The sequence below is a fragment of the Hyperolius riggenbachi genome, chromosome 3 (genome assembly GCF_040937935.1).
Source record: "Hyperolius riggenbachi isolate aHypRig1 chromosome 3, aHypRig1.pri, whole genome shotgun sequence".
Taxonomy (NCBI): domain Eukaryota; kingdom Metazoa; phylum Chordata; class Amphibia; order Anura; family Hyperoliidae; genus Hyperolius; species Hyperolius riggenbachi.
The window spans coordinates 172,267,598-172,294,253 of NC_090648.1; the positions used below are offsets into that span (position 1 = coordinate 172,267,598).

At 43.0% G+C, this 26,656-nt stretch overlaps 1 protein-coding gene across 5 annotated transcripts in view; it reads right to left on the reverse strand.

Moving 5' to 3' along the window:
• The window catches only part of LOC137563158 (uncharacterized), a 246,475-nt gene that overhangs the window by 33,306 nt on the left and 186,513 nt on the right, over window positions 1-26,656 (reverse strand). Inside the window, exon 4 of one of the 5 annotated variants that reach the window (XM_068275266.1) lies at window positions 4,011-4,165. The exons of the other annotated variants lie outside the window; for them this stretch is intronic. The gene's annotated coding sequence lies outside the window, so the exon portion shown is untranslated. The remainder of the gene's footprint in view (window positions 1-4,010; window positions 4,166-26,656) is intronic. 5 annotated transcript variants of the gene reach the window in all.

A 26,656-nucleotide genomic window follows, 5' to 3' on the forward strand; every position in this document is an offset into this window, starting at 1 on the left:
AGTCTTCTTCAGACTCTATTCCTGTTGACTGACAATGTTAGAACATACAATCAGAAGAAGGTAGAGATTTTTTTGGGGCAAATATAAGTGTCATCCAGATACATAGTTAACTGTATGTTACTGAGCAGAGGAGCACACAGATTGGCACAGTGATTCCCGGGGGTGGGGACAGTTCCCCAGTGTGCCCAATTGTAGTGCCATCATTGGCTCCACCCCTGACCAGTGACATGCTTCCTGTTAGACAGGAAGTACGTCACTGATGTTCAGCCGATCGGTGCAATGCACATTGCACTGCCTCTACAACAATCTAAATAGATTGACTCCAATGCAAATGCCTGCCGCGTGTACTGCTCGGGAATGCACTGCAGAGGCTGCATAGTCTCTGCGCCGTCAGAACCACTTCCACCGCATTGCGTTGCTGCACTGCAGGTAGTGTGGCCAGTCTTATAAAGACTAATGGCCACTACGACGAGGGAACAGTGGGGGAGCGTACCGCGACACAACGTGACCCACCATGTGTGAAAGGGGCCTCACCTTTCAGGCAGAAAAAGAAACACAGCCTGGTTATAAATATACTTTCCACTGCAAATTCACATGTTTATCTCATTGTGTGATGTGTCACCTTGGTTACACTTTAATGTAAGCAAGGGAAGACTATATGAGGGAGATGGTGCCACTCCAGAAGGCTGACTTTTGTATAATTCTGCACTATATATAGATACAGGACACCTTTTTTTTATGCATTTTGCCCGGAGCTACTCTTTAGCTGGTTTAGCACTATTACCTAATATAGTAAGAACCTGTTTTACTCAAATAACCGTATGTGAAAAATGTTATTAAGAATCTGCTAATAAAAAGGATTTCTCAAAGTGTAATTTTTTTTATCAGGAATAAAACACGCAAACAACAAGAATAGATCAAGCTGCGAATGTGTAATGGAAATTTCCATTCTTGCTAAGTTCCAGAAGTGCCATAATTCACAACATGCAGTTTGTGAACATCACCAATTGAGGGGGGAGGGAATCATTGCAAATAGGTTATGCTTTACTGAGAATGTAAATAAGTACTGAGCAGAATTTTCCTACATAAAGCTGCTGGAGCCATCCTTTGACTCTGGCAAATGTCACAACTCACATTGAAATGTGAAACAAATATAAACCACAATTATGTAAATATGTAAATTCCACGTTAATCCTGCTGTACTAATATCTAGTCGCAGCATTTTTATTGTGAAAGTACTTCAATTTTATGTGTCTTTACTGCAATGATTGTTACCCTGCGCGTCTTGCGTATTAATTAAGCCGCTTGTTTCCCAAGAATCTGTTTTAGAAGAAAATTATCTACAACATTATTATTACTACAAGACTCTCATAAATACAGAAGTAGTACTAGGTTGGCTTCTTAACCTGTTGTGTGTATCTCATGTATCCATACTTTCAGGGTGTATTCCTGTTTGTTAAAGGGACCTCTTTACTAAATGCCTGTAAATTTGCTGTATACATACAATGCATGGCACATTTACCGATACATACACCATTTAAAGCGGAATATAATCCTGCATTTCAACTTTGCTCTAAAACATTATTTACAGCATATTATATGCAACCAGCATTTTATTTTTACTAGACCAGCATTGGAAGGGTTAAACACAGAGGTTTAAAGTTCGGTGGAGAGATATGCAGAAGTTCAGATAGATGCATTTAACTAAATAGAACGTAACAAGTGATAAATGTTACACACTCTTTGGCTGTCCTCCAGCTCCTTCTCAGTCAGAGAGAGTGAGTAACATTCCACACTTAGATACATTTATATAAACAAAATGTATCTATGTAAGCTTCCGATGGTCTGCATATCTCTCCAGGAACTTTAAAGCTCTGTGTAACCCTTCCAATGCTGGTCTAGTAAAAAAAAATGCTGGTTGCATATAATACACTGTAAATAATGTTTTAGAGCAAAGTTGAAATGTAGGGTTATATTCCGCTTTAAAGGATGCACGAGGTAAATTATAAAAAATTCAGATTTACTTAGTCAGTCAGTCTCTCGGGGACTTCTCCGCAGCGGTCACCAACCTGGTCAGGTCGGCGGCTTCTGCGCATGCATGAGCGCGCGGCTGCACTGCTCATGATCACACTCCTGTGGCCGGGAGTATTCTGCGGAGGGGTAGAAGTACTGTGCCTGTGCTGAACACTGCCGTCGACAGGAGTGCAACCACGAGTGGTGCAGCCGCACTTTCATGCATGCGCAGAAGCCGGCGACCTGACCAGGTTGGTGACCGCTGCAGAGGGGACACCCTCTACACCTGCACAGAATGCTCCTGGGGATGGGCACAATCCGGTACAGGTGCGGTTGTGCACTCGCGCATGACCCCTGGGAGACTAGTGGAGAGCGGGGCTGCGGCAAGGGACACATTGGCTTCAATTGGCTGGAGGAAGCCCCAGGTAAGTAAATCAGATTTTTTTTTTAATTCACCTCATGTATGCCTTAAGTAGATTGTACTAGGTGTACACAAATAGTGCAATTACGGAATAAAGGAAGAATGGGGGAAACGGTGGGCATGAGGACTGCACCTGATACATGGCTGCTCCCCCCGTTTTCAGTATAATGTTTGGCTCTGGTATCCTTTAAGGCAGGGAACACACCTGACTTCCACCATTCTGTGTTTATCAGTGACGTCCGAAGCGGCGTGCACAGAGAGCAGCCCGTTCTGGGTGTCAGTGTGCAGGGGGGTAGTCAACCGGCCCCCTGCAGCTGGAGTGTCCCAGCCGCCACTACACCCTTGCCATCAACTCACCTGCTTCCTGGAGTCCAGCGATGTCAGACTTCTTGTTACCGCTGGGCTCTCCCCCTAGTGCTGGCTTCGCTTCCTCGCGTTTAATGCAATCAATGATGCAGGAAGCAGCACCAGGCAGTAGGGGAGAGCTGAGCGGTGACAGAAAGTCTGCTAACATCAGTAGATTCCAGGACGCAGGTAAGATGAAAGCATGTCTTAAGTTGCGCGCTATACTCTGCATATCCTAGGTGCAACTATTCCAGGCTATCAATGCTGGGGGCAACTATTCCAGGCTACCTACATACTATGCTAGGCTATCTATACTTTAGGCATATATTCCAGGCTATCTATACTATTCCAGGCTATCTAAGCTGGGGGCAACTATTCCAGTCTATCTATACTATTCCAGGCTACCTATACTGCAGCAACTATTCCACGCTATCTATGCTTGGGGCAACTATTCCAGGCTACCTATACTATTCCAGGCTACCTATACTGAGAGCAACTATTCCAGACTACCTATACTGGGGGCAACTATTCCAAGCTACCTATACTGGGAGCAAGAGACTACCTATACTGGGGGCAACTATTCCAGGCTACCCATACTGGAGGCAACTATACCAGGTTATCTATACTGGGGGCACCTATACCTGGCATTGCCCACCGTGGCGTGATTAGCATGCCGCACTTCTTTCCTTTTTTTGGAGGTGGAGGGTGTCATTTAATACCCAGCACCGGGTGTCAAATGCCCTAGGTAAGCAACTGGTGTTTATGTGTGCAATCGTGTTTTCCCACTCAAGATTTTCTGTATTTGCTCGCAATTTTTCATATGCGGCACAATACATTGTAATTACGAAGGCATGAATCATGCAGAAAATATGTGCCAACTAGCTACTAGGCACTTACACAGTTAAACTCTTTATGAGAAAAGAGAATGATGTCACATGCTAAGAATATCCGTGAAATCCATATCTTGCGCTGGACAATGATCATAATCACTTTAATTAAATCTCTACAGCAAAGACTTTGAACTACTAGACCAAACACAAATATGGCATAGCAGTTCTGCTGCTATTCATATTTTCAGACTATTTGGATATTATTATTACACATTTATTTAACTACAAGAATTTTTTCACAGCATTTGCAGAAAACTTTAAACAAAATAGCTATTTCGATTTAAAGCAAACCTGAGCTGAAAATTCAAAATTCAAAATAAACATACACACGTCATACTTACCTCCCGTGTAGTCTGCTCATCAATCTCTTTCTCCTCTCCTGCATCCTGTTTTTACCCTGTGATTAATGTAATTCTCCATCCTCCATTTAGAAAATGTCCATTAGCTCATAACAGCTTCCTGGTCAGCACACTGTTAAACTGTAATATAACTTGAGCTGTAGGAAAGACATAGACATTACCTTGCACATCAGTTGTCTTTTCAGTTATAACTGACAGCGACCGTTATATAACTACATCACCTGATATATATCAGTTCTGACAAAATCTTGTAAGGGATCTTTTTTTTTTAAATGGTGAGCTTTTGAGAGGAACTGACAGCAAGGTAAGTATGTAATATTCATGTGCAGGTACACCATGTGTTTATTTTAAATCTTTTTACTCTGTTCAGGTTCACTTTAAAGGGAATGTCCAAGCAAAATAAAAAAATGAGTTTCACTTACCTGGGGCTTCTACCAGCCCCATGCAGCCATCCTGTGCCCTCGTAGTCACTCACTGCTGCTCCAGTTCCCCGCTGGCAGCTTGCCGACCTCGGAGGTCGGCAGGACGCATTGCGTACATTTTTACGCATTCCCGATAGTGCAGGAACATTAACGCATAAATTTTTACGCATTACTGGTTCAATGCGTAAAAATGTACGCATTGAACCAGTAACGCGTAAAAATGTATGCGTTAATGTTCCTGCACTATCGGGAATGCGTAAAAATGTACGCAATGCGTCCCGCCGACCTCTGAGGTCAGAAAGCTGCCAGCGGGGACTGGATCAGCAGTGAGTGACTAGGAGGGCACAGGATGGCTGCATGGGGCTGGTAGAAGCCCCAGGTAAGTGAAACTCATTTTTTTATTTTGCTTGGACATTCCCTTTAAGCATCACAATCTGTAAATGATGACCCCCCTCTCGCAAGTATTGCCATTCCTCCCCCGCCAACCTCCAAAAAAAAGAAACGCAAGAATAGATGGTTTCATTCTTTCCGTGACTCTTTTCTTCCTACACATGCCGTATTATCATTATTATTATTATTATTATTATTATTAACAATCATTTTTTTTGTAAAGTGCCAACATATAACATAGCGCTGTACAATAAATAGGAGTTGCAGATGACAACCCTTAAAACATAAATACAAAATATAACAAATTTAAAATCTAAGAGGTAAGTCAGTGTGTTTTTCACATCCCCATCACTAACGGTCTTTGCATGAAAAGCGTTCATTGACAGCAGACACACGGAGCCTGGGTTTCCTACAGCTGCCTGCTGGGAATAAAACATTCTAGGAATGCAAAGCAAACTTTTCCAGAGTTCACCTTGCAATAATTTCACAGGCAGCTTTGCTCATCAAGGGAGTAGACAGCATGGAGAATATTCCTGATATCTGAGGGCAGATCATTATATGAGGTCAAGAATTCACACTTTCAATTATTTTTCTTTGCTTGCTTTGTCTGCTGAATTCTATTATTGCAGAAGTGAAATATCCATTCTACACCAACTCAGAAATGAATACATGAATACAATGAAAGAAAGTGTTGGAGGATCTAATCTCCTCTCCTGGCAGTAAACAGTCTCTGCTTTTTGAGAGGAGTCTTGGACTCTGTCCAGACATTACAAAGCCTTTGCTTTCGCTGACCTAACACCTTCCTCTACAACAGCAGCATCATCCTCTGATTGATGCTACCCTGATTCCAAATTCTAATCTTGTCTCACCTTAAATGCCCAGCATTTAGCCTGCACTGGTTTCCTCATGTACTTGCAGAATTTTGGTTAATACAAGAACATATATATTATCTCACCCCGAATAAAATGCCGTTTTCACATTCAAGGCTTTAGTATTCCCTCTGTGAGGCCTGGAACCCACTGCAAAACGCTATCGCTAATCGCAAGCGCTAGCATTTTGTATGAGCAGTTTGTCAGCGGTTTCATGAGTGTTTTAGGAAGTGATTTTACAAAGTGTATCAATTTGCCAACGATTGTGTAGCGATTAGCGATTAGCATTTTAAAGTCTGATTGGTCCTTTCAATTAATTTTAATTTTGTTACAGTGTGTGGTAAGGTTAAAACGCTAGCAAAATCGTTCCATGCAGGTTTTAATGAGCGATTAAGCCAGCGTTTATATACTTTACATTGAAGCGCTAACGCTCCCAAAATGCTGCATGTCCTGCGTTTGTGATTTGAGGAATCGCAAACGCTCCAGTGGAAGTTGCCCCATCCATTAACATTAGCTGAACCTTTTGGCAAAACGCTAGCATTTTGAATCGCTCCAGAAATGCTCACAAAACCGCTCTTGTGGGTTCCAGCCCTGACTGATATAACCTAGTTACTCCAATGATAGGGCTATGTAAAGTAAAAACATATCATTATGAATGCATGCAGAGGACATAAAACTTCTGTGTGGCCAAGAAAACATTGTAATTGCAGAGAATTTATAAAAGGTCAATAGTTTAAAGCTATGTACTCACGCTCAATTATTGTTGCCAGTCAGGGTTCGGGAAGCAATGCCTTGGGCAACAATGCGGGGCCCGATACTGTACAGACTTATTGTTAACACTCAGGCTAGCGATGCGTTCTGTTGCTATAGAAGGGGGCAAAGGGACGACTTTGGCACATGATGGAGAGGCTTCACATGGGCAGGGGGAGCAAAAAACTTTAAATCCATCGGGGCTGCTTTGGTGTAGGACCCGTCATGTGAGATCCTTAACTCCCCTGTTGGTATGATTATTTCTGAATTTTAGTGTCTGAAGGCGGTGCAATTTTTTCACATGCTTTTAGGCCCTAAAAATCATACTGCTAGATAGATCTGGGGCAGCCTTGCACATTACTCACCTCCCATGGATCCCGTTTGGGAGTTACTGCTCTGAGCTGCAGATTTTTGGCCTGAGCCTGACTCAGGGTTACGGCTAAGAAGGTTAAGCAATGTCAGGAGGACACTGTATACACATGACCATAGGCCAAAACGGTAATTATCTGCCATTAGGGATGACTTATATCCAGTGTGTGCACGTAGCTTGAAGGATACGTCCAAGCTGAAAAAAAAAACAGATCTACTTACCTGGGGCTTCCTCCAGCCCCTGGCAGCCTATCTGTCCCTCGGCCCAGCTCCGGTGTCCCAGCATCCCCTCCGTTGCAGATGCCGACCTTACCAGGTCAGCATCCACTGCGCCTGAGCAAACGCGTTGCCGCGCGGCTTGTGCTTGCTCTTACGTGGTCTGGAGCATCTTCACAGGCGCAGAACGCTCCAAACTAGCTCCTTTAGACTTAACTGTATCGGAGCTGAGTAAAAGTTAAAAACATCATTCATCTGAGACAGTCAGAACTTTAAACCTTTCTTTTAACCTTTAAATTCAAAATTTGACTATAGATTTCCAGAAAAGTTCAGTTAAGACATAGGACTGGAGATATACACTTGAGTTTATTTTCATTTCAGGTTTGTTAAGAATCTATTCATTCTTCAGGAACAGGACTTTCTTTTTATAGTACATGTGCAAAAACATAAATCTTTTTTTTTAAGTCATTCCGCTATTTCTTTAAAAAAAAATGTACAATTCATTAACTTTATTGACAACAAAAATGTATTAACATACTTTGGAAATATGTGGAAATTGGAAAGTCACTTTTCAGAAAGCAGAAATGTTGTCTGAAGCGAAAATCAGCATTTTTGAGCATCCCTATCAAAAGGATTTCATCATCTAAGCACCTTTTTAAAATGCTGGTGATCAGAAAAACACTTGAAAGCTTTTGCAATGGGAAACAGCCCCTGGTGTTTATGCAGAGTGCCATGCTGCCAGTGCTTACAATGCACGCTACATTTAATAAATGCATGCTGATGCTGGCATACTAGCTTGTCTCTAGTAAACCAAATCTATCTGCTAAATAGCATCTGTGTTCCTTTTATGAGGTGCATTCATTCTTTATCTTTTCCTGCTGAGCAGTGTTTTAAATTCAAATATCCCAGGTCTGTTAGCAAAATGAACTTTCTCTTTAATCACAGTTGTGATTGGCCTTCCTACATTATGCAGGTACCAGTGGTGTGAGCTGTAGTACATAGGGGTGGTATTCACTGCAACATAGGTTTGAAAGACACACACTTTCATCCTATAATGCCCAGCATGATCCCAGACTTAAACTTAAAGTCATCTGGCCAATAGGGATAAAGTTCATTGTGGTGACAAAAAAGGGCTATTTTACAGTACATGTGATTCTGATTTCCGATTTTGATGCAATTTTACATGAGATTCCAATTTTTGATGTGATTAAAAAAAGTCCTGCATTTTTTCTCAGTTTTTCTTCGTGTGTTGCTAGCGTTCAGTGGAAATCGAAATCGAAAATGGGAATTGCAATTTACAGTGCAAAATAAGCCTGACAACTACTAACAAGATCTATAAAGGGACAGTGACTACTAGAACAAAAACTGAGGAAAAACCATATAAAGATTTGATAAATGCTACCGCCCTCTGTTTTATTGGTAAAATATAAAGGACCATGTTCTCCTCCCTATTTCTAACTGAAACACATCCCTACCCTACAAAACTCAACAGGTTTTGTCTCCTTAAATGGGGATGAGGGGGGGGGGGGGGGGGGGTTTGCCTCATGGGAAGGGTTTTTATACCCTCTAACTTTGCTCACCACCGTAGTGGGTAAAGTGAATTGCAGAAAAACAGGAGGTAAGGTTCAATAGTAATATTTATTGAGCTACAATCCTGTTATAATAATTATCTAGGCTTGCAGAATCATAGTTAAATTGTATTTGAGTAATTAGTGAGTACCAATATTTTTACCAAGTATTGTAACATCACCCAGAGAAGATCGGGGTACCTCAGCGACCTCGGAGGGGAAAATACCTGGCTGGCAACACAAACGGACGGCATGTCTGCTTGTTCTTCAAGAGCCCCAACTCGAAAGTATTTTCCCTCCTTTATATAGACAGAATTCAATGTCTGCACAGGCGTAGAACATGTTTCATCCGTTTACCTGTGCAGATAAGGGTGTGTGATCACCATGTGCTTGTATCAGTGCACCTGTGCAGACAAGATACATGACTGCGTGATCACAACGTGCTTTAGAAGCATCACAGAACACGTCTGACTATTGTTGCTTATGTGAAAACTCTGCACATTATCTCATATTTGACTAGTGTTGTAGATAGCAGCACTCTCATGGTCAATCTTCCATGAGAATGTTATGGTTAGAAATATCTCATAGCCAGTTTTTGATGAGAATGAAAAAATGTGTTACTTTGAATTATAACTGCCTGTGTTGTAATGAACTATCATAGAACATTAAATACAAAAAAAAAAGCTAACATATATACCGTGAACAGTAATCTCTTATCAATCAATCAATCAATCAGACATTCATGTCACTTTTGTATCTCATTCGGCCCTCGATTAGTGTTCACGAACCATATGTTGCAAACCTAACCCGAGACCGACGACACAGTGGAAGCAACACATAACAATTCCAAAGGAGTCGTCACAAGTATCATACAGATACACAGAATTAAGACTGGATGAATTAAGAAGTCCAACATTTTGGTAGCACTTGGAGAATAACCCATAAAAATATCCCACCAATGGTAAGAGGTTGCATCTGTAATTGCAGATCCAACTTTCACTCATTCTCCTGAAACAATTGTGGTAGCAATGACATGTTGTGCAAGAGTCTTGTTTAATAAAACAATATGGCGTCAGATATCTTCGAAAGCTAATAATATATTGTGTAAACGCGTGAGATTGAAGTCCCAATTAGGCACCTCAGGCATAATTGGTGACCAGAATTTGGTAACTGAGGTCTCCATATCCCCCTGCAAAATGAAAGTTTCATTATGCCAAATTAAAGAAGAAATATTAGAAAGAAAATCTGAAAAGGGAGTCTGCATATGTGGAATCACTTCTGTATTTGTGACCAAACACACTTGTTGTGAAGCTATTTCAACCATCATCTCATAGGACAATGGAAGAATTGTCCATTTACATACATTGACCGTATTCTGCAGAAGACAAGGTTCATAGACTGCCGACTGCAACTTACAGATTTTACCTTCCAGAGTAGAATCGCAAAAGGAAAGGTCATGAGTTTGATTAAAGATGTCAACATATAGACCATTAAATTCCGGGTACCAGAAATGCTGAGACCCAGGAACTCCCATAATCAAAGGCATGACTACAAACTTGCACATGACAAAAGTTTTGGTCACATTATACAGGGAGATTACACCAAAAACAGGATGCATCATTCATTGCACACCATTGCCTCAGCTTCCAAGTGTATCCACCAGTCTTGTGGAATTGAAGAATTAAAGGGAACCTAAACTGAGAAGGATATGGATTTTTCCTTTTAAAATAATACCTGTTGCCTGACTCTCCTGCTGATCCTGTGTCTTTAATACTTTTAGCCACAGCCCCTCAACAAGCATGCAGATCAGGTGCTCTGACTAAAGTCAGACTGGATTAGCTGCATGCTTGTTTCAGGTGTGTGATTCAGCCACTACTGCAGCTAAAGAGATCAGCAGGACAGCCAGGCAACTGGTATTGTTTAAAAGGAAACGTCCACATCTCTACTCAGTTTAGGTTCCCTTTAAACACTGTTCTCCAGACTTGCTCATTGCCAGTCATAAGAGCCTGTTGCATACTCGATTTTTGTTGAAGTTGATGCATAGTTTACTATGTACACACTGTCCAATTAACAAATTTAGTCAATTTAACATCGACCTTATTAGTAAAATATAATGAAGCATTAATCAAAGAGTTAGTCATGGTATCTACACCTGCAGATATTTTAGCAGGATGATATATAAAGTTGGCATCCATTTAGGCTGCAAAGTCATTATTGATTTTACTTCCAGCATTATGTAATCTATTAGTAAGAGTCTCTATATCAAAACCATTAAGAGTTCCAGTAAGATAACCGTAGCCACCAAGCAAGGTGTCTTACCAAGCTTGTTTGACTCGGCCCTCTGGACAAGTCTTTGAAGGAGTCAAAGTTATCTGTGTATGTAGAACAGTCTTTTGGGCATGTTGTCCCACCTTTTCACAGGTGGAAGGAAGTCTCTCATCACTCAATTGAAGTAGACATGGGTAATGTGGTCTTTTAGCAGGTTTAGGCGCCTGCCACACAGTTCCAGGAAGAATTAAATTAGCAACTGTACAGCAGCCTCCAGCTCAGCACTTCTGATTGGACTGGTTTTTGTGCAGTTTATCATCATCCATTGGGAAGCAGTTGAATTTATAGGCACTAGCTTAGTACCCGGAGTTCAGGCTCCAACCCCCGAAGTGACCAACAACACAATACCAAAGAGTCCGAGCATATGACATGCATGACATTGATCTAAAAGTACAAACAAGTATAAATAATTCTTGAAAGTAACATTTTTCTTGTAGGCCATGCTCCCACTGCTCTTTTCCAAACAAAATTATCAATAAAGTTTTTCTTCCCTACAGTAACTACCTCAGCTTTATCTGGAGGACCAGTCGGTCCTTGAACCCAAATTTTGTCTCCAACATTTACCAAATTAGTGGAACCAAAATATTCATCACCCCTAACTGGAGGGCTTCCCTCTCTACAAATAAAGGAATTAGGGTCCCTTTACACTTAATCAGCTGCTGTCAGCTGTAACCAAAATAACAACTGATGTACAGTCCAGCGTCCGTGTCTCCCTATGGCCTCTTTCACACTATACACTGAAAAATTGATGCCTTTTCACAATGTATTGCCATTGCGGGGGGGAACAAAAAAAACAAAAAAAAACTGTATGCGTACTAATGCATACCAACGCATTAAGTGTAAAAGAGCCCTCAGGAGAACCTGGGCTATACGACTCTCTGGCCTGTGTATACACAGTGTCATCCACCAAAAAACTTTGATCCATCCTAGCTTGTACCACCCCACCAGCTAGATTTTGGTATAAACCAAATCTTTTATTTGTATCATTGTATCATTCTAAATTAGAATATGCATACATTCTAGCATCTTTAACAGAGGTATTCTTGAACATATAATACACTCTATATCAGTAAGGTCTTAAACCAAACTTCATACAATTCATTAGAAACAACTCAATTCACACTTCATCATCACCACATTCTGCCACTTCATGTCATTCAGCTAGTCAGTACAACATTCAACCTAAAGAAACCAGGCATTTCTCTGCCAGACACACAAATCTCATTTAGTAACTAGTGACCCTAGCCCGTTTAAAAACAATCTAGGCCTTTCGGTGCGCATGCGTGTGCCTGCCGCGCACATGCAACCGCCGTGCGTGTGCACTTATACGCCGCTGCGTACACGCCCGGCGCCTCTGGCCCCATCCTCCCTCAGCTCTCCTCAGTGTCTCTGCGTCCCTCCCTGCACATGCGCAGTGCAAAAAAAAAAAACACTTTGACACAGGGACATAACAGACGCAGAGACACAGGCATATTATATAAAGGTATTGTGTTTTTCAGTCTAACTATGCAATATTTTCATGCTACATTGCCATTTCACATACAATTTTATTTCTTTCACACAGTCTCATCTAATCTAGCTTTTAGCTCATCAGGTAAACAATTTCACACCGGCACAATTATAGCTAGAAAACAAGGGAACCAGAGGAAAAGTTGCTGGCACAGATATCACCCTGACATCAACAGAATAATCACATTTAACCCTGTAACCAAAATGTGAGCATTTGCAGTGTTTTTAAAATTCTAGCAAAACCTAAATTAATCAGCCATATTCTTTGCTGGTCTATAATTGCCCAATCATCATTCATTTTATTTCAACACTGACTTCAGTAACAAGCTTAAATGAACAGTACACTCACAGTGCTGCACCAAACAAGACACACACACACGCACACACACACACACACACAAGAATGTTGTGTTACTATTTCTCACCTCTTTAATCTTTTATTTCATCAAATAAGATGCATATCCCATCAAGTAAGAGTTAAAGGTCAATGTTTTTTAGAGCATGTACCCCTGAATGAAAAATAATGCTTGCCAAGCGCCCCCAGCTGAGGAGAGCAGCATCTCAAACACTTACTGGCTCGCACACATTCCTTAGGAGCACTCAACACTCATGCACAATTTTTTTTTCAAACATTCCTCTATGCATTCAGTTAAACAAAACCAGACATATGAATACACAATTAATGAGGACTCACTATAACGGATTCACCATATAAAGCATTCACTAGAAACAACAAAGTTAACCCACCTGTCTTGTCCAGTTTATATTACCATATTACTCTACCAGTGCAGCCGGGTACTGTCACTTTAAGGAATTTGCTTTACAAGTTTAAACACAGCACTCCAAGTTTCTGTGGAGAATATACTCCGAAATCTACGCAACAAAGACACAGACTGTTAAAAAACTTAGTAGAAAGACCTGAGATTCACGGTCAGGATAGTGTCTGTCCCTTGTTTCCCATCCCTATTTTATCATGGGACCCCTCTAGAGTCTTATCTACATCTAGAGAGAACAACAACATCACCAGCTTTAACAGGGACCCCCTCTACAGTCTTATCTACATCTAGAAAGAACAACAACATCACCCGCTTTAACAGGGACTCCTTTAAGTACATTAACAACATTAAGGGGTTCTGCCCTAAGGCATTTGCATCACCTGGCTTAACAAGGACCTCCTCTAGAGTTTTCACTACATCTAGGGGTTCAGAATCTCCTAATTTACTCTCCCATGACTCTGCAAGCCCACAGCACAAGTTTGCTTCTGCAAAATATTGTAGGCAGGGGCTCTCGTTCCAGCCGGGAACCTCTACTTCTTCTTTGGTTTTTTGATCCTTTCTTTTAAACATCTTAAAACACTAAATTTTGAAATGGAAACACAGACCGGGATATCACAAGATATACTACTCAGTTATAAATATCAACACTCTTCTATCACCTCAGGCAAATCTCGTGAGGGGTAGCTCACAAGGCCTTGTGTACTGCTACTTGACCAATTGTTTATTTCACCTTTCGGTAGGCACTAGGACCGTCTCCTCTCGCTCCTCCACTCCCCGTCTCTAAGGTTCTCCCAGTGGCCCGTGAAATAGGGCTGCTTTCACTGAGATCATTTAAGGAAGCTTTGGCCTGGTATCACAGTCCTAGTTTCAGCCTCAAGTGGCTCACAGTACACGCTAACTGTAGACCAGGGTTCCCGGGCCAATAACAAAGCACCCACATCAATGGACACACTCAGCCTACCCCAGGACAGAGCCTGAATCTACCTATCAATTTTAAATTTTTGGCAATCTGCCAAGTGGGCAGGGTTTTTACTTAGAGGTGACCCTTGGCAAACTGCAAACTATTAACTAAACAATATTGAAATACCACAGTCAGTTCTCAAGATATTCAACTTTGAAACTTTTGGCAAAATGCCAACAGATGCAAATAAGACTTAGAAGACTAACCATTATATCCCTGTTGGAATTATTGCCATAACTATAATCAGTACAGAGATATTCACATTTGAACCCTTTTCTGACTTTTCTTAACCACTTGAGGACCTAGGGCTTTCTACCCCTTAAGGACCGGCCACTTTTTTTCCATTCAGACCACTGCAGCTTTCACGGTTTATTGCTCGCTCATACAACCTACCACCTAAATGAATTTTGGCTCCTTTTCTTGTCACTAATAAAGCTTTCTTTTAGTGCTATTTGATTGCTCCTGCGATTTTTACTTTTTATTATATTCAGCAAAAAAGACATGAATTTTGGCAAAAAAATGATTTTTTTAACTTTCTGTGCTGACAGTTTTCAAATAAAGTAAAATTTCTGTATACATGCAGCGCGAAAAATGTGGACAAACATGTTTTTGATAAAAAAAACCCCATTCAGTGTATATTTATTGGTTTGGGTAAAAGTTATAGCGTTTACAAACTATGGTGCAAAAAGTGAATTTTCCCATTTTCAAGCATCTCTGACTTTTCTGACCCTCTGTCATGTTTCATGAGGGGCTAGAATTCCAGGATAGTATAAATACCCCCCAAATGACCCCATTTTGGAAAGAAGACATCCCAAAGTATTCACTGAGAGGCATAGTGAGTTCATAGAAGATATTATTTTTTGTCACAAGTAAGCGGAAAATGACACTTTGTGGAAAAAAAAAAAAAAAAAAAAGTTTCCATTTCTTCTAACTTGCGACAAAAAAAAATGAAATCTGCCACGGACTCACCATGCTCCTCTCTGAATACCTTGAAGTGTCTACTTTCCAAAATGGGGTCATTTGTGGGGTGTGTTTACTGTCCTGACATTTTGGGGGGTGCTAAATTGTAAGCACCCCTGTAAAGCCTGAAGGTGCTCATTGGACTTTGGACCCCTTAGCGCAGTTAGGGTGCAAAAAAGTGCCACACATGTGGTATTGCCGTACTCAGGAGAAGTAGTATAATGTGTTTTGGGGTGTATTTTTACACATACCCATGCTGGGTGGGAGAAATATCTCTGTAAATGACAATTTGTTAATTTTTTTTACACACAATTGTCCATTTACAGAGATCTTTCTCCCACTCAGCATGGGTATGTGTAAAAATACACCACAAAACACATTATACTACTTCTCCTGAGTACGGCGATACCACATGTGTGGCACTTTTTTGCACCCTAACTGCGCTAAAGGGCCCAAAGTCCAATGAGTACCTTTAGAATTTCACAGGTCATTTTGAGAAATTTCGTTTCAAGACTACTCCTCACGGTTTAGGGCCCCTAAAATGCCAGGGCAGTATAGGAACCCCACAAATGACCCCATTTTAGAAAGAAGACACCCCAAGGTATTCCGTTAGGAGTATAGTGAGTTCATAGAAGATTTTATTTTTTTGTCAAAAGTTAGCGGAAATTGATTTTAATTGTGTTTTTTCACAAAGTGTCATTTTCCGCTAACTTTTGACAAAAAATAAAATCTTCTATGAACTCACCATACTCCTAACGGAATACCTTGGGGTGTCTTCTTTCTAAAATGGGGTCATTTGTGGGGTTCCTATACTGCCCTGGCATTTTAGGGGCCCTAAACCGTGAGGAGTAGTCTTGAAACGAAATTTCTCAAAATGACCTGTGAAATTCTAAAGGTACTCATTGGACTTTGGGCCCTTTAGCGCAGTTAGGGTGCAAAAAAGTGCCACACATGTGGTATCGCCGTACTCGGGAGAAGTAGTACAATGTGTTTTGGGGTGTATTTTTACACATACCCATGCTGGGTGGGAGAAATACCTCTGTAAATGGACAATTGTGTGTAAAAAAATCAAAAGATTGTCATTTACAGAGGTATTTCTCCCACCCAGCATGGGTATGTGTAAAAATACACCCCAAAACACATTATACTACTTCTCCCGAGTACGGCGATACCACATGTGTGGCACTTTTTTGCACCCTAACTGCACTAAGGGGCCCAAAGTCCAATGAGTACCTTTAGGATTTCACAGGTCATTTTTGTTTCAAGACTACTCCTCACGGTTTAGGGCCCCTAAAATGCCAGGGCAGTATAGGAACCCCACTAATGACCCCATTTTAGAAAGAAGACACCCCAAGGTATTCCGTTAGGAGTATGGTGAGTTCATAGAAGTTTTTATTTTTTGTCACAAGTTAGCGGAAATTGATTTTAATAGTTTTTTTTTCACAAAGTGTCATTTTCCGCTAACTTGTGACAAAAAATAAAATCTTCTATGAACTCACCATACTCCGTACGGAATACCTTTGGGTGTCTTCTTTCTAGAATGGGGTCATTTGTGGGGTTCCTATACTGCCCTGGCATTTTAGGGGCCCTAAACCGTGAGGAGTAGTCTTGAAACCAAATGTCGCAAAATGACCTGTGAAATCCTAAAGGTACTCATTGGACTTTGGGCCCCTTAGCGTACTTAGGGTGTAAAAAAGTGTCACACATGTGGTACCGCCGTACTCAGGAGAAGTAGTATAATGCGTTTTGGGGTGTATTTTTACACATACCCATGCTAAGTGGGAGAAATATCTCTGTCAATGACAATTGTTTGATTTTTTTTACACACAATTGTCCATTTACATAGAAATTTCTCCCATCCAGCATGGGTATGTGTAAAAATACACCCCAAAACACATTATACTACTTTTCCTGAGTACAGCGGTACCACATGTGTGATAATTTTTTGCAGCCTAGGTGCGCTAAGGGGCCCAACGTCCTATTCACAGGTCATTTTGAAGCATTTGTTTTCTAGACTACTCCTCGCGGTTTAGGGCCCCTAAAATGCCAGGGCAGTATAGGAACCCCACAAGTGACCCCATTTTAGAAAGAAGACACCCCAAGGTATTCCGTTAGGTGTATGGCGAGTTCATAGAAGATTTTATTTTTTGTCACAAGTTAGTGAAAAATGACACTTTGTGAAAAAAAACCAATAAAAATTAATTTCCGCTAACTTTTGACAAAAAATAAAATCTTCTATGAACTCGTCATACACCTAACAGAATACCTTGGGGTGTCTTTTTTTCTAAAATGGGGTCACTTGTGGGGTTCCTATACCGCCCTGGCATTTTACAGGCCCAAAACCGTGAGTAGTCTGGAAACCAAATGTCTCAAAATGACTGTTCAGGGGTATAAGCATCTGCAAATTTTGATGACAGGTGGTCTATGAGGGGGCGAATTTTGTGGAACCGGTCATAAGCAGGGTGGCTTTTTAGATGACAGGTTGTATTGGGCCTGATCTGATGGATAGGAGTGCTAGGGGGGTGACAGGAGGTGATTGATGGGTGTCTCAGGGGGTGGTTAGAGGGGAAAATAGATGCAATCAATGCACTGGGGAGGTGATCGGAAGGGGGTCTGAGGGGGATCTGAGGGATTGGCCGAGTGATCAGGAGCCCACACGGGGCAAATTGGGGCCTGATCTGATGGGTAGGTGTGCTAGGGGGTGACAGGAGGTGATTGATGGGTGTCTCAAGGTGTGATTAGAGGGGGGAATAGATGCAAGCAATGCACTGGCGAGGTGATCAGGGCTGGGGTCTGAGGGCATTCTGAGGGTGTGGGCGGGTGATTGAGTGCCCTAGGGGCAGATAGGGGTCTAATCTGATAGGTAGCAGTGACAGGGGGTGATTGATGGGTAATTAGTGGGTGTTTAGGGTAGAGAATAGATGGAAACACTGCGCTTGGGTGGTGATCTGATGTCGGATCTGCGGGCGATCTATTGGTGTGGGTGGGTGATCAGTTTGCCCGCAAGGGGCAGGTTAGGGGCTGATTGATGGGTGGCAGTGACAGCGGGTGATTGATGGGTGGAAGTGACAGGGGGTGATTGATGGGTGGCAGTGACAGGGGGTGATTGATGGGTGATTGATAGGTGATTGACAGGTAATCAGTGGGTTATTACAGGGGAGAACAGATGTAAATATTGCACTGGCGAATTGATAAGGGGGGGTCTGAGGGCAATCTGAGCGTGTAGGCGGGCGATTGGGTGCCCGCAAGGGGCAGATTAGGGTCTGATCTGATGGGTAACAGTGACAGGTGGTGATAGGGGGTGATTGATGGGTAATTAGTGGGTGTTTAGAGGAGAGAATAGATGTAAACGCTGCGCTTGGGTGGTGATCTGATGTCGGATCTGCGGGCGATCTATTGGTGTGGGTGGGTGATCAGATTGCCCGCAAGGGGCAGGTTAGGGGCTGATTGTTGGGTGGCAGTGACGGGGTGATTGATGGGTGATAGGTGATTGGCAGGTGATTGACAGGTGATCAGTGGGTTATTACAGGGAAGGACAGATGTAATTAATGCACTGGCGAATTGATAAGGGGGGGGGGGGGTCTGAGGGCAATCTGAGCGTGTGGGCGGGTGATTGGGTGCCCGCAAGGGGCAGATTAGGGTCTGATCTGATAGGTAACAGTGACAGGTGGTGATAGGGGGTGATTGATGGGTGATTGATGGGTAATTAGTGGGTGTTTAGAGAAGATAACAGATGTAAACAATACATTTGGGAGGAAATCTGACGGCGGGTTTGCGGGCGATCTAATGGTGTGGGTGGGTGATCAGATTGCCCGCAAGGGGCAGGTTAGGGGCTGATTGATGGGTGGCAGTGACAGGGGGTGACAGGGGGTGATTGATGGGTGATAGGTGATTGGCAGGTGATTGACAGGTGATCAGTGGGTTATTACAGGGAAGAACAGATGTAATTAATGCACTGGTGAATTGATAAGGGGGGGTCAGAGGGCAATCTGAGCGTGTGGGCGGGTGATTGGGTGCCCGCAAGGGGCAGATTAGGGTCTGATCTGATAGGTAAAAGTGACAGGTGGTGATAGGGGGTGATTGATGGGTGATTGATGGGTAATTAGTGTGTGTTTAGAGGAGAGAATAGATGTAAACAATGGATTTGGGAGGTGATCTGATGTCGGATCTGCGGGCGATCTATTGGTGTGGGGGGGGGGGGGGGTGATCAGATTGCCCGCAAGGGGCAGGTTAGGGGCTGGCTGATGGGTGGCAGTGACAGGGGGTGATTGATGGGTGATTGACGGGTGATTGACAGGTGATTGACAGGTGATTGACAGGTGATTGACAGGTGATCAGGGGGATAGATGCATACAGTAAACAGGGGGGGTGGTCTGGGGGGGGGGGGGTCTGGGGAGAATCTGAGGGGTGGGGGGTGATCAGGAGGGGGCAGGGAGCAGGGTGGGGGATAAAAAAAAAAATAGCGTTGACAGATAGTGACAGGGAGTGATTGATGGGTGATTAGGGGGGTGATTGGGTGCAAACAGGGGTCTGGGGGGTGGGCAGGGGGGGGTCTGATGGGTGCTGTGGGCGATCTGGGGCAGGGGGGGGGGAAAAATCAGTGTGCTTGGTGCAGACTAGGGTGGCTGCAGCCTGCCCTGGTGGTCCCTCGGACACTGGGACCACCAGGGCAGGAGGCAGCCTGTATAATACACTTTGTAAACATTACAAAGTGTATTATACACTTTGTATGCGGCGATCGCGGGGTTAACATCCCGCCGGCGCTTCCGTATGGCCGGCGGGATGTTGCGGCGGGTGAGCGGCGCCAGGCGGAGGCGGAGGATCGCGTCACTGATGACGCGATCGCTCCGCCCATGCCCCTACAAGGACCGCCGCCAATTGTCAATACGGCGGTCCTTGCGGGGTGCACTTCCCGGCCGCCAATTGTACATACGGCGGTCGGGAAGTGGTTAAATTTTGAGCTCTCGGTGCACAGAGGAACCCCCAAGTAAAATATCAAGTCAATTCAAGAGGTTCAAAGTGATTTTTAAAAGAAAGGACTGCTCGCAGCGCCAGTTTATGTTTTGCCTCACGGGAAGGGTTTTTAAACCCTCTTACTTCGCGAACCACCGTAGTGGGTAAAAGGAATTGCAGAAAAAATGGAGGAAAGGTTCAATAGTAATATTTATAGAGCTACAATCCTGTTATAATAATTATCTAGGTTTGCAGAATCATAGTTAAATTGTACTTGAGTAATTAGTGAGTACCAATATTCTTACCAAGTATTGTAACATCACCCAGAGACGATCGGGGGACCTCAGTGACCTCGGAGGGGAAAATACCTGGCTGGCAACACAAACGGATGGCATGTCTGCTTGTTCTTCAAGAGTCTCAACTCAAAAGTATTTTCCCTCCTTTATATAGACAGAATTCAATGTCTGCTCAGGCGTAGAACATGTTTCATCCATGCACCTGTACAGATAAGGGTGCGTGATCACCATGTGCTTGTATCAGTGCGCCTGTGCAGACAAGACACATGACTGCATGATCACAATGTGCTTGTATCAGTGGTTAGAAATATCTCATAGCCAGTTTTTTATGAGAATGAAAAAATGTGTTACTTTGAATTATAACTGCCAGTGTTGTAATGAACTATCATAGAACATTAAATACTAAAAAAAAGCTAACATATATACCGTGAACAGTAATCTCTTATCAATCAATCAATTAATCAATCAATCAGACATTCATGTCACTTTTGTATCTCAGGGGGCTTTTTCAGGAGTAATAAATAAAGTGATGTAGTCACATAAATATAGCACGTTGGCTTGATCTATATATTTCCATAGTGGTGCCCCTCTCATTCATTCCCATCTCCAATTCCCATAAGCTATCACCCTAAATGATCAGTAACAATTTTTGGGCGGGCTTAATGTGCCGGTTTGTGGTTGAATTGATTTCCATAGATAAGAAAAGCGCATATTATCCATAAAATGCACCGTGTTGTGCATTGCTTTAATGTGCATGTAAAAATGCATGAGATGTGAACAAGCCCGCTGATTAACATGGGCTGTGAGTTCTGATGTATTTTTATGCGGCATTAAAACTGACAACATTACATTATTGAGTATATTCACAAATCAGTAGTAAAATTGCTGTGTGCAGGCAACGCACGCCAGTATTACCGCTATTTATACAAGTAATGTAGTGTGTATTGCACAGATAACATAATCCCAGTTATGGACTGGTAACATGAATTATACTAGCAACATTTGTGTTGTGTATATACTGGTTGCGCTATTTGCCCAATGAGTGCTATATTATAAGTGCCAGTAAAAATGCCATGTGCTACTGCTGTTTTGTGAATATACCCGATAGTGTGTATGAGCCCTTAATCAGGTAGGGGAATTTGACCATATTTAATGGGGAACAGTAATTAACGGCACCCGGAATTTGTGCTCAGCAGGGTGAGCTGTCATTCAACACACCCTTTGCCAAAATAATGGGCGGTGTACATGCATGTCCGCCCGTATTACCCTTTCCCCATCTTTTAAAAAAATATAAATGATCTTATGATTAATGAAAAGCTTATCTCAATGCTAAAGGATACAGTCCCAGACTTCCAGCAGCCCTGGCTTGACTGGAGGGACAGAACTAGGATTCACAGCAATTAGGATGTAAAGTTCATACGTCACATTCTGAATGTTATTTCTGCAGCTGTACTGAATTATTATCTGCCTTGATGTAATGTATTATTATGACCAAGGTTGTCTGTTCTGTTCACCTATTTGAACAATTTACCTGTTTAATTTGTTTTCTTTTGAATGTCTGTTCTGCTTTGTAACAGTTTCAACTTGACCTGATGTGTACTACATAGAAAAAATGTTCTGTTAGCAGTTAAATAAACACTTTGTGCTCACATGCTAATGGAAATTGTCGATTGTCACTGCTCTTCATGTAGCTGTACATTGTAGCATTCTCACTGACAACTTGCACTCATTTATAAAGGATCAGTCTGTAGGAAGTGAGGAGGCCACCATGGCAGAAGATATGGTGAGATGGCAAAAGTCACTTTACAAAGACATGAATGACAAAGGCCAGATTGAGGAAGCAGGGCAGTGGAAGGCTTAAAGAGGAACTCCAGTGAAAATAATGTAATAAAAAAAGTGCTTCATTTTTACCATAATTATGTATACATGATTTAGTCAGTGTTTGCTCATTGTAAAATCTTTCCTCTCCCAGATTCACATTCTGACATGTATTACATGGTGACATTGTTACTGTGGGCAAATTATGTAGCTGTTTCTATCTGGTCTGGCTTTAACAGACAGCTGTAAGCAGCTATTTCCTGTCTGAACATTGTTACATTGTGGCAGTTTGCCCAGAGTACCGTACGGTACCAGAGCCTCTTGTGGGAGGGGTTTCAGCAAAAAATCAGTCATACAGCGCCCCCTGATGGTCTGTTTGTGAAAATCATTATTTTTCTCATGTAAAAGTGGGTATCAGCTACTGATTGGGATAAAGTTCAATTCTTGGTCGGAGTTTCTCTTTAAGGTGTGTAAACACACCCTATTCCCACTTAAAGAGAGACTGAAGCGAACAAAAATTGTTATTTTTACCTTCTAGTTTGCTTCAGTACTCTCATTAGATGTAAACTGCCGCATCCCTGCCGCAAAACAAGGGTTTTAGACCCCCCAAATCCCCGGGGGGCAATCCGGCCATCGCTTCCTGAAAGAGGCAGAGCTTTCAGCTGCAGCTCTGCCTCTACTGATGTCAATCGCCACGGATCTCTGCCTCTCCCTGCCCCTCTCACTCTTCCTTCAAAGAGAGGGGCTGGGAGAGGCAGAGATCCACACAGCAATTGACGTCAGGAGAGGCAGAGCTGCAACAGAAAGCTCTGCCTCTCAGGGCAGCACAATCCACGACCAAGATGGACGTGGATGTTTGCCCCGGGATTTAAGAGGTCTAAAGCCCTCGTTTTGCGGTGGGTATGTGGCGGTTTACAACTAATGAGACTACTGAAGCAAACTACGAGGTAAAAATAGCAATTTGCTTCAGAGTCTCTTTAATTTGTGTTACTTGCCATGATCTAACCCAATCCTGAAGGTGATCCTGCACCGAAAGCTGTACAGACACTTCACTATTCAACCGCCAAAGTGCCAGGAACATTACTATCAAACTGTCCTATAGGTGAGGAATACAAGATAAAATTACAAATAATCGTACTGTACAAAGTCTATACTGTTCTTTACTTTATTTTACCTGTAACCCTATTTTTATTTAGACCATCTTTCTGGTATACATTTTGTGCAGTGCCTCAGCCATGTACTCATGCTAGACTGTTCTTGGCTAACGAGGTTGACCAGGGCCATCTCAGTCAAGAATCTAGTGTGTACAGGTATCCTCCAAGGTTTATCAAGATCCCCTAAAGATATGGCGTGCTGGATCTTTAAAAGCGCGTACACACGCCATACTTTTGCCAACGGGTCCGCCAAGCCCTCCGCTAAACGGATCGTTCAGAAACAGCCTTATTACAGGGCATACACACATGCTACTGTTGGCTGAACGTCCACCCAGCGGGAGGGTCTGGCGGACCCGTCGTTGGTGAAAGTATGGCGTGTGCACACGCCTTAAGTCTTTAAAGAGAACCCGAGGTGTGTTTAAAGAATGTTATCTGCATACAGAGGCTGGATCTGCCTATACAGCCCAGCCTCTGTTGCTATCCCAAACCCCACTAAGGTCCCCCTGCACTCTGCAATCCCTCATAAATCACAGCCGTGCTGTGAGGCTGTGTTTACATCTGTAGTGTCAGTCTCAGCTGCTCCCCCACCTCCTGCATAGCTCCGGTCCCTGCCCCCCTCCCTTCCCTCCAATCAGCAGGGAGGGAAGGGATGCAGGCGGGGACTGGAGTTCTGCAGGAGGCGGGGAGAGCAGCAGACTGACACTATAGAGATAAACACAGCCAGCTCTGACAAGCTGTTTGTCAGCAGCGTGGCTGTGATTTATGAGGGATTGCAGAGTGCAGGGGGACCTTAGGGGGGTTTGGGATAGCAACAGAGGCTGGGCTGTTTAGGCAGATCCAGCCTCTGTATGCAGATAATATTCTTAAAACCCACCTCGGGTTCTCTTTAAGCGACAGTTGGTGGCTGACTATTGTTCAACTCTTTACCCTACCTGCAGAGGCTAAAGCATTTATACTTGTTTACTAAAGCATTTATACTTACCTGGGGCTACTTTAAGCCCCCTTTAGGCCATTGCCTCCCTTGCTGTCCTCTCGGGACGCCCCAATTGTCCGCTGGTGGCAAAGTCTCTCCCTAAAGTTGCCCAGCCACGCACCCATCATGCTCCTGTCCCAGTAAATTCTGTGCATTCCAGGTGATGGAAGGAGGCGCAATACAACATTACTGAGCTGACTGGAGGGAGAGACTGTATTGGCCAGCGGACGATCGCAGCGGCCCGGGAGGATGGCAACGGAGCTAGCGGCCTAAAGGGGGCAGACGGAAGCCCCAAGTAAGTATAAATGCTTCAGTAAATTTCATCTCAGGTACACTTTAAGCATTTGTAATGTGGTTTAAAAATAATCCATGCAGCAGTAATATCTGAATTATTAACTTAACACACAAATCTCTGGCTGTGAGACAGGAGGGGAATTCTAGAAATCAGTTCAAGCCTATCTCTACATTTAAACACCCTGGCAGAACTCCACATCAAATGCTTGGCTGATAAAATATCCTTGTGACAGTAGAATAATTATTTATTTAAAAAGATTGGCTCTACAGCCCTGCGGCAAAGAAGAGTATCAGGGCTTGTTTCCACTGTTGCGACGCGATTCGCCGGCATTCCGACGCTTGTAAAAACGCATGCGGATGCGTTTCTGCATGTGTTTTTGCCCGCAATTTCGCGTGCGATTTCGCATGGCAGGGTGCCATGCGAAATTAACCATGACACTGCCAGGGCAAAATAACATTGGAAAAGGTGCGAAATCGCACGCGAATCGCGGGTAAAAACGCATGTAAAAAACGCATGCGTTTTTACTATTAAATACATTAGCGGCGATTCGCACGGATTCCCGACGCAGGTGAAATCGTTGCCTCTTTTGTGCGTTTTTTCTCCGCAACAAAAAACGCACAACGCCACCGCAGGAGTGGAAACAGCCCCATCCACTCACATTACATGTGCGAATCCGCATGCGTTGGACGCATGCGGATTCGCGATAGTGGGAACGAGCCCTCACACACAGCAATCGTAGTGTTGTAACCTTACCACATATTAGTGCATTTCATTTAACCGCTTGTGCTTCTACACTGACTGCATCACTGCAACGGATTTGGCCACAATCCACAAACCAGCCCACTCTTTATGAACTACTTTCATATAGGGATTCTAATGACATGCACATTTGAAAAATGGTGCTTTTTTTATTATTCTGTTGCATTTTACGTAGGTTGTGGTTCTTGCATATAATAATTCGTAGGAAGACATTACACACTCTCTACAAAGGATGTGGTCTACCATTAACTATAGAGATTAAATCTGTTCAGTAGTAAGTGGAGTTTTTGTCTGTGTATAACACTACTGATAGGTGTTAAATGAATATTATCAACGTTCATCATCTGAAAGGAAATATACTGGTAAGTGTGATCGCTTCAGGGAAATGAAACAATGAGATATTATTTCTGTAAAGGTTCTTATGTTATCGTATCTCTAAAGTAAAATAAAGGAAATAAAATAGTTTCAACTGGACACTTTTCTTCTTCTGAAAGATATTTCAGGACTCCTACATAGAAGCTGAGTGACACTTACGGTATATGCTGATGTGAATTGTTTAAAGAGTAACTGTTACGCATAAAAACCAAAATCAATTCTCTATTTTTATCTGCAATACTGATAAAAAGGATTCAAAAAAGGCAATGACTAACTTCAAAATCAATCTTATTTTTTTTATTACTGATGAATCCTCATGTCCCCAGCTCCCCAGACACAGCTAGTTCAGCCTGATTGGCTGCAGCCTGTGTCACTCATGCCTATCCCTCTCTCATTGGCCACCTCCACATCTGCCACTGTCTGCCCCCTCCCCGCACTCCAGCCTGACAGGCATCTCCACCACTTTATTCGAGGGGCAGTGGGCACCTCCGCATCCATGGGGATCCCCAGCCCTGCTACCATTTCCAAAGGGATTCCCCCTGCATTTACCCTCAACCCTACAGCATCCCCACATGGCCCGCAGCATTATAGAGCTTAGCAGGGAAGAATATATGTAGCGCACACAGACTCGCCTCAACATGGTTCCAGGCGATGGAGCGAGACGAATGGGATGCTCCAGGGTTAAGGGTAAATGCAGAAGGAATCCCTATTGCTATGGTAGCAGGGCTGGGGGGTTCCCATAGATTCGGGGGTGCCACTAATGTAGGCTGGGGGGTTCTCATGGATTCGGGGGTGCCACTAATGTAGCGCTGGCTATTGTTGTGGGGAGGGGGGGGAGGGTGGAAATGAACTCAGCATCGGCTTTGCTGAAGGGACTAAAGATGGCC